Source organism: Homalodisca vitripennis, unplaced genomic scaffold (assembly GCF_021130785.1).
Source record: "Homalodisca vitripennis isolate AUS2020 unplaced genomic scaffold, UT_GWSS_2.1 ScUCBcl_4123;HRSCAF=10106, whole genome shotgun sequence".
Taxonomy (NCBI): Eukaryota; Metazoa; Arthropoda; class Insecta; order Hemiptera; family Cicadellidae; genus Homalodisca; species Homalodisca vitripennis.
Window position 1 is genome coordinate 1 of NW_025780229.1, and position 10,147 is coordinate 10,147.

The 10,147-nt window shown below is 31.2% G+C and overlaps 1 long non-coding RNA gene across 1 annotated transcript; it reads left to right on the top strand.

Moving 5' to 3' along the window:
* Positions 1–1,449: 1,449 nt before the first annotated feature.
* On the top strand, positions 1,450–9,673 carry LOC124372817. The gene is made up of 2 exons (XR_006923370.1): positions 1,450–1,932; positions 9,568–9,673. It is a non-coding gene; the product is annotated as an uncharacterized LOC124372817 (long non-coding RNA).
* Positions 9,674–10,147: the final 474 nt, after the last annotated feature.

Sequence of the window (10,147 nt, forward strand, 5' to 3'; positions counted from 1 at the left end):
GTTGTAAGCAATGTGATAACATCTGGACTCTGACACTAAACTGTAATTGTTTCTAGTTTATTCCTGGCCACAGTACTTGTAAGAGTGGCCAGTGAAATTCCAAACTTAATATTGTGCTTTATTTATACTTATGTGTAATATGGAATAAATCATTACTTTCATTACTTACATTACTTTCATTACTTTCCTTGATTTGAGCGCCTATGTCACTTTCTGTCTTAGAAACCGTCAGTAAAACTCTACTGGTGAAAGTTTCCTTCCTAGAAGATATCACAACCCTGATGTAATTGTCAAAGGAATGTTTTCGAGTTATATGATTCGAGATCATGTGCTAAATATAGTCTCGGAATAAACTCTTGGTTAACATAGTTCTCTCTGGGGAAGGCTCTTTAGCAGCTTGGCCACCACACTCTGAATTCTTTATATGTGAATAAACACAAACAATGTTTACTGATGAAAATGAAGAAAAAATACAAACATTTTCAAACCACTCTAATACTCCATCCAACCACACGCAATTTGTATTTTTAATTAGTTTGATGCTAAAACAAATTGTGTTAATTAAAGTTTACATTTTTAAAATATTGTAAATGTGGTTTTAGATCAATATTACTGGTGCCCCTAAATACTTATGAATAAACTGTTTTAGCATATTTTAGAATATAAACTGGTTATAAATAGCATATTTTAGATTTAAAAATTGGTAACTAAATTTAATCACTCCTACTTCACACTATTTGTTTCAAAGGGAAAATGTTAGAAAGTGAATAAAAGACTTCAAAAAAGGGAGTAATGAACAAAAACCATCCCTCTAGGCCTACATATTAAATTACTCATAACTGACATTTTTTATTTAATGCCAGAATTTTACCAGTCACATGACATAAATAGCTTACCTAACCCTGACCCGGTCCTTTGAAGGCACATTGACTCGTCCAAAGCTCTTATAAGCTTTCTGGACACAACCACAAGTATTATTGATAGAAGTATTGAGATAAAATATCAAAATTCTAAAGTCTAATCACAATAATACTTAAAAAATTTAATAAATGGTCAATTACCTACAACTATATTATTCTAGGTAGGAAAGTGCCTTTTAGAAAAATATATGGTGTTTGTTGTGTCTTTTGTGGAAATAAAAGTATATTACTAGGTTATAAGAAAATTGTTGAAAGTGGTTTTAGATTGTTTTAGGCAACATGGGTGAAGAAAATAGTCCATATAATAATATATCTCAAAACCAAGTAGTCTGCATTATTACATACCAATCCAATCTATTCGTCCTTAATAAAAATTAGGGCTACAGTATAATAAGCGGCCAAGAACACAATTGGATGATGATTATCAATTTTAAATATCACTACTATTGAATATGACATTTTGACCTATAGATATTCATAATCGACCATTGCTAGTGACTCATTACCAAGCTGTTGTTATTTCATTTATGTGCTAGTGACAATGATAAGAACAATGGCATTGAATATTAGGTATTAGCCCAAAATGGTTTTATAAAACACTGAACAATGTTTTAAATGGCTGCGAGGAAAGGAGCTAGCTCCTTTAAACTGAGGTGTCCAGTTTGTAATGAGGATATGAAAACCATGTCCACCTTGTGAAGTAATAGTTAGTACTACATGGCTCAAGAGTACTTTAAATACAGTTTAGTTATTTTATACAATTTAAAAAACAAATTGATTTCTTCTACATATAAAAATATAGTTTCTCTATATTAACATCTTTAAAGCCTAAAACTTAATTGAACTCGAGTAATGACATAATCATTCAAAATTTATTCAAAGTAATAACGTGTTTGGAAATAAATTCAAAATTAAAAACCATGTGTTTCGTTATTGACTAAAAGCGGCAATAACAGTGCCGTAGCCTATGTGTCTGCACAAGCAGCCACATTTATCCTTCAAAATAAATAAGGTAAGTAAATGTGATTGTTTTGTTGTAATTATATACTATATTTTAATTTTTAAATTATATTAATATTTATACATTCATTTCTAAAATTGAAAACTAGTCAATCTATATTATTCTTTGAAATATTTATTACGTTATTTGATCCGACATTTCGCTTACAGTCCTTTGGATAGTTATGAATATCAATGATTCTGCATTATTCAATAATCATCATCCAATTGTGTAAGTGGCTGCTTATTATACCTGCCAATGGGAAAAATAAGCATCACCTCGATACTTACTTAGACGTAAACACTCTACTACAACTCATATGCTCATTTATATCACACAATGCACTGTAGGTTGAATCATGTTCTTTTGATGTTTCCACAAACATAGGCGTATACTGATAGAATAAAGCCCACACAACTTGAAGCTCTTACTCCAATGTTTATTCTTTTCAAAGTTTGCATCTTTCTTAAATTGCTTAATGGCCAAGGAATGTAACTTAATAACTTTGATATCAGTATTGTCTTTATGTGTTAGGCCTCTACTTTGATTTATTCATACAGTTTGTGAAAATTACACTCTTGAAACAACACTTAATAAGAAAACTAAGCTGAAAATAAGAAGAAAGTGTCTAAAATGCTGCCTGAGTGACTGACCAATGTTATACTTTCATATGAAACAAAATGGGGGCAGGATACGACAAGCGAGCCCGGTTTTTATGTCGCTTATATCGATTCTATCATCAATACTTTATACATCAAACAATAGAACTATCAATCGATATCAACATGATCTAAAATACTAAATTCAAGTATATTAGTTTTCTACAGTTTAACTATATATTTTTTTATTTTAAAAAAGCCACTTATACAACAAATTATGTGTAGAACAGCAAAATGTGTGTACTGATGGTAGTTGGTACAAACTATTTAATTAAATTGTTGAAATTAATTATTACTGGTTAATTACATTAATTGCTATAATTTTTAAAATATTATTTGATAATTTCTATATAAAAACCGGATCTGGCCGCTTATCGTACTCTACCCCAAAATAGCCCTGCAGACCGCTGCCAACATCATAAAGCCAGAAAGTCCTAAAATTTGTGTTAATGATTTAAAAAAAATAGTAAAATAAAAACTACCATTTTATGAAACTATCAACTGAGTTTCTCTTATCCAAGTATTGCAGTAGATCTTAAAATAGTTTTTAAGAACCAAACTGACAACATCAGAAACAGGGCCCTAGAATTAATGCTATAAGTAAAAAGGCCAAATGAATCTACAGTCTGAATCTCGCTTTTCCCACTTAACACATAAGGTTTTCAAAAATTTCTTCAAACAGTCTGGAGTCGTTACTGACCTGTGTCAACATCACAGGACACTAAAAGTAGTTGCTACAGGTAGGTAATGGCCTATTTATCTATTAGCAACCAGTAACATACTAGGGGCCTTATGCAGTTAGCAGCAATCAGCAGCTACTTCAGAGTGTTTGGATCTTAAGAATTATTTCAAGATCTATCGTGATAAATTGGGCAAGAGAAACTCCATAGATTCCTAGTCACAACACATATAACACAAATTATATACCTTTGTGATGTTGGTAGTGGTATACAGAAATATTTTGTTCCATGTGGATGTATAATATTGGTCAGTCAGCATTTTATACAATTCAAAATAAAAACATAAATTCACCAATAAAACTATATTTTATTGTTGGCTGGGTTAAAAATGTTTATCTTTCAACAAACAGGTTTTGGTTTCTATCTATAAATGTAGCACTCACTGAATGGGAAGACTTTAATAAATGGCCTACACTCGTTATTCAGTTGGGGTAGAGTACGATAAGCGAACCCGGTTTATTGTATTGAAATTGGCAAACGATATTACTTAATCATAACCATCATTATAATCAATCGATACTGATTAATTATTTTGAACAATTAACTTAAATAATATATATCAACAGCTGTAAACACTTTCAAATAATACACGTAGGGTAATATTTCAATTTTATGTAAGTAACATTTAAATATTAAAAATGGCAGTAAATTTTAGAAAACTACTCGACAATGCTTTGAAAGATGATAAGACATGTTTTTTCGTGGCTTCAACATGTCGGACTCGTACCGAAAAAACCCATTATATGAAATTTGTGGGAAAGAAACAACACTGTAACTGTGAGATGAGCAAATATGGTCGTCTTCAGTTTTTCCTAATTTTGGTTTTAATTTAAAACATATGATTGTTATTAAGGACTATAAATACTTTTATATCGATTGATAGTCTAGGATTTGAGATGCAAATATTAGGTATCGATGATTACATTCTTCGATATAAAAAACCTGATCCGCTTACCGTACCCATCCTTCAGTTGTTTTTCTTGATTTTCTTGTTACATTATCCAACTTCAATATTTAAAATCGTAATAAGAGTTTTAATAAATTACTGTATCAATAAGAATCTGGTACATTATAATTTTATAAACATAAATTTAACCCTAACATTACAAAACAACAAAACCAACTATGGCCTAGACCTATATCAAAGAAACCTTACAATATTTACAACTTTTCCAGCTTGATATCAATGAGTAACTGCTTTTATGAAATGGAGGAAAGAATTCTCCCCATAGGTTACCAGGAGCCACACCGATATGGTGAAGCCACTTAAACAAATCTCGTCACTTGTGAGAAAATCACAAGACTTATTTATTCATCACCATTTTCAAAGTCTCAAAATATTAGTTACTTCTTGCTGCTTATTATTTACATTAAATTTACTATACATAATAAGTAGAAATCATATGCTAAGTTAAATAAATTGTAATACTGAACAAAAACTTTGGATAAAAACATCGAACCATTCCAGAAAAACAACCGAACGAGAGTAGGCCTCTTATTAAAGTTTATCCCACTGAACCAGCAAGTGATTAGTAAAGAGACAATAGTATAGCCACAATACAATTTATCCCTACAAAAATATCTGATCTGATCTGATCTAGTTAAATATTCACTTCCTAGGAATTCAAATAACACTTATATTATAAGCAGGCTTCCAGGCAGCGACTGCGGGCAACGGGCAGTTACCGGTACAAAGTGTCAACAGGCAAACAGCTGATTATCAGATGTTTACGATTTACAACAGCTGATTTACAAAATATAACACTCAGGCAACACCTATCACAATTCGAAACCTCATGCAAAGCCGATGCACAAGAATGTGATATAATATAATAGAACAGCTTTGAAGCAGACAGCTGAGATATTACGAAGAATGTACACAGCATGACACTTAGGAATGAATTTCTCATTGACTTACTAGTATCCCCAAAAGTGGCCTAGAACTGGCAAAAATACATATCTACTTTTACTATATCAGTACGCACGCATTATTATAATATTACTTATTATATAATATATTATATAAGTAATATTATAAAAAATTATGGTTGCCTGTAAAGTCGGTTTTACGGGCGAAGATTTTACGTGACAACGTCTTTTTCTCGGTAGAATATTTATTGATATGAATATTATTAAATTGCACAATAGGAACAAGGAATTGAATGAAAATAAGAATTGCACAAATTTTAACTATAGAAATATATTTTGTTTACTAAAACATTGTACATAATTTGAAATTAATTAAAATTTGTTATTGTAAATGGTAAAGTTGAATAAAACATTTACTAAAATTGGAATTTGAAATTCTTGCTAAAACACAGTTAAATTCTAACTCCGCGCGTGGTGATTGGTCGGTTTAGTTCGTTTGTTTGGTCGCACTGTTATGACAGGTTAGAGGTTATAATTTGTTATTTTAAATGTTTGACTAGCAATACGCGCTGTTTCTTCTCAATCGACTGAATTACGATTGATTGCAGAGTGATTTAAACTAATAATTTACTTAACACTATCAACATTTGTCAATAGTATAACATAACCTATAAACTCAGTTTCTCAACTTTTGTGTCAATCTAACAAATAATCAATCAATCATAGTTTACGATAGTGAAATATCAGTGTACAATTATTTACCTTTATTGTTGTAGTTGTTGTAAATGACGAATCTAAGCACTCCACATTTTCACGAATAAACATAGTTATCTGCTTTATCCCGTGCGGCGGACCCACAGTTATCTGCTTTATCCCGTGCGGATCCCGTGCGGCGGACCCACTGGACGGGCATCGTAACGTTACCGGGCGTTACACTTTTTCATGAGTGACTCCGAGCCGCAAACCTAATTTAAGACGTTTGTCACGTCAATAAGTGCGTGCGTGTGTGCGTGCGTGCGTGCGTGTGTGTGTGTGTGTGTGTGTGTGTGTGTGTGTGTGTGTGTGTGTGTGTGTGTGTGTGTGTGTGTGTGTGCTGTCATGCTGTATAAATTCTTGTACAAATATCTCAGATGTCTGCTTCTAAGCTGTTTTATTGAAAAGTCTTGGTAAATCGATGCAAACTCTGTTTGGAATGAATTACAAAAAAACTGTTTGAAAAAGTAACTAAAAACTCTTTAAAACCTTTTTAATAAAAATTTGAAAAAAATCATTAAAAAATTATTACTCTACAAAATTGATGGTAAGACATTCTTTTATTACATTTTTATCGATAACGATTAAATGCATTTTATTTCTTTTATTAATTTCTTTAATATTTTTATCATCAAAAAACATTCAAAAAATCTGTTAGGCAAATGCACTTTTTAAAATCTTCTAATTCTGCACTAATTGTTATTTCCAAATTTATCCTTTATTTTCTCTAAATTCAGTTATATTTCTTTTTTTTTTAATTCGTTTGATTTTTTATATTCTTTAAATGCAAATTATCCAACATCATTCAACTCCTTCAAGAACTCTATTATTTAGAAAAAAATTATTTAAGAAACTCGTTTTTATGATTTTGAAAATTTGCTACAAACAGATGACATTATTCTTTCTATAATTCTAGGACTCAAATGATAGAGTGCATAATGGTGTCTAATAACAACTTTTTTAATATTAATAATTATTTTGATCAAGATATTCTTCAAGTATTTTCTTCAAATGTACTATGAAATCATCAAAAATGTCCGGTTTGAAATCGTAAATAAATGTTATACCTAAATAGTGAAAAATTATATGTATTATCGTTTCATAATAAATATGTTACTTTACACCAACACATCTGATATATACTTCAAACAATATTTTGACTTTTTTCAAAATTCAAGTCAAATTTGTCATTCTTTTTTCTTAATTCTTTTATTAATTCTGTTATTTTATCATGTCCCATATTACAATTTTCTAAGCAGATTATGCAAATGTGTCAATTTGTTTTTATTTTCTTTGGTTTAGACCTTTCATACAAGATTATTTTGCAATTTTTACAAACTAGATATCTTTTATTAATAATTTCGCCTTTTTCTGAACAATTATAACAATTTATATTAATGGCTTCTTCATTCATTTATATAGAACGACTTTTTTGTTTAAAATGCCAAGAGAAATTATAGAGCTTTACCAATATATAAATATTTTTACACAGATGTCTAGGTATATATTATTACAACCAAGATAACTAAAAACTATTGCCCTATGTACTATTATTATTATAGAAAATGTATGTAGTTTTGCACCTACACGCCCAAAAACGCTAACACTTACAATTTTTTATTTTTTTGAAGAGGAGGATTAAGAGAAAGAACACGATTTGTTACAAAAAACTTTACAAAACATTACGTTAATTTTCTATAATATATTTATCGTCGTTTTCTTCGTTTATCGCTAGGTAGCGTGCATCCCCCAACGTTTCAAGTGGCAACATTTTTAGTGTTGGTGAAATATCTTCCCATAGACTGATAAATACTCAAAGACAGCTACACAAAATTTTAGACTACCGGAAATGTATACAGGAGGGTTTTTATTGGCTGTAAAAAATGGACTACCCATCTGTTCACACTTCTAATGCTGAAAGTCAATTAAATGGGTTTGTGGATGATTTGAAGAGGATTATAAAATCTACTACTTATAATAAGCTTACGTGTTTTCACTGTGAGGGGGGATATATTTCATAGAATTTATAAACCTACTTCAAACTCCCTTTACTATAATCTTTTTCACGTAATAAGGCGATACAAACTTTTGGTCAATAGAATGCTGTGATTTCAATACTAAGAATTTCAAAGAAAATATTTATTTGTCAAAATGTGGAGTCGTACTGCTCTTATGTCGCCCACTCCTGCTATTTCATCTAGAATGTTCTATGAGACAGATGAGGTTCCACCTGAAAAGAGTCCACTGTTTGCTTTTTATTTTGCATCTGTTTTCAGAGAGGCCGTTCTTGCATCTACCGCTGCCAACTTAGACTACATGCTGAACCAATATCTTTCAAAATGTGTATTCTCTTCCACTATCTTAGAAAAAACTTGAGATTTAGGATATGAGCCAAAGTGGTGGCACCGATGTAATATTAGTAGTTATCCTTAAATACGTTACCCTTCTATCACATCTTTAGGAATCATAAAATCTCAAACATAGCAAATGTTGACCTGATATATAAAGTGGGGAAAAGACAACGTGAAAAACTGCAGACGTATTGTTATTCTTTCAAATTGTTATATTGTACGGTCTGTTTTCAGTTTTCGTGTTTCAACAACGTTTCCTCTGTAGACGGTGTACTATTACAAACATCCACTTCTATAGGACACATTAATGGCATTTCTCATATCCTACGCATTTTATTGTATTTACCTTGACTTTTCAAAGGCATTGGATCGAGTTCATCACCGAACCGAATACTCCTTACTAAACTAAAACGTTTTTGGAATACGTGGTTCATTTTTAAATTGGCTTTCTACAGTTACTAGTACTGAATAGTCAAGTATAAGAACGTTACAGCTCTGCCGTTTCCTGTCCTATCAAGCGTGCCCCAAGGTTCACAATTGAGTCCTTTGTTTTGTTATTAACAACGTATTCAGCATTGTAAATAGCTTACGGTTATCTTATGTTTGTTGGTGATTATGGTCTTATACTAACACTTCTATCTTCATGATCATCATTATCTTCAGGTTTCTTTGAGCAACATTGCTCTTTGGTGAAAAGTGAATTGTATGAAACGTAACTTAGCCAAGTGTATGTCATTATACGGATATCCATTACTGACTCCTTTACTTTAACACTTAATGTTGTTAATTAATGGAGAGTTTATATGCAAGGTTATTTATATGATAAATAATGATATGATAAAGAGAGTTTATATGCATTTGGGAGTTATTTTGACCCCAATTCAGTCACAAATCACATTGCCTGACTAAGATTATATCTCTTCTGGATGTCATACAAAGATCAACAAGGGACTTTCAATGTCCTTATTCTATAGTCTGCACCTCTTGTTCGTCCCATATTGGAATATAAATCAGTAATTTAGTCACCAAATCAGGCTGGCATAAACCTTGGACACGCCTGATAGAACAGGAAACAGGAGGAACATAGCATTCTCAAACTTTGAGACAGATTGTCTGCAACAATTCCCACATTTCATTTAGATCCACATCTGAGTGAACCATATTGATACAAACTTAATGTTACATACTTTTCATGAATTCACTATATTGCACCTTGTTCCGTGATTTTTAGGTTCTTTCTTTTTATGTTTTGAGCATTCTAAATGTCAATTGCAGTGTTACAGATATGACCCAGAAGCCTGGATTCTCCCCAGACCACAAGTAAATGTAAGAATTCTATACATGTACTTTGTTTTTAAATCTGAATAAATAATTAACAGTTGATTATGTATTTAATACACCTTTGATTTGTACTATGCTTTACTAATTTTGTGTACAAACTCAAAAGTAAAATAAGATTATTTAAGATTTTTGTTTTCTTAGGTCAAGAAACTAAGAAAACTCATAATTGCACTTGGTTCTAAAATGAACTTTGTGCTTGCACCCAGTGGCAGGACTGTCCAAGGCTGGTAGAGGACTTTTCCTTCTCTGTTTACCAATGAGATTTATGCTTGCGCCCAGAGTGACAGGATTGTCCAAGGCTGATAGATGACTTTTCCTTCTCTGCTTAACAATGAGATTTGCTGGATAATCTGATGTACTCGGATACAGTCGTTTCTAGTTAAAGGCATAATAAATTCTTGGAAAGAATTAGTGTTTTTTGTTCAAGCACTACTTTATAAATATGTTGTGGGTTCTTAAATGTAATTAGACATATTTTCTTCTGATACATAATGGTTTTACAAGTCCAAAATGG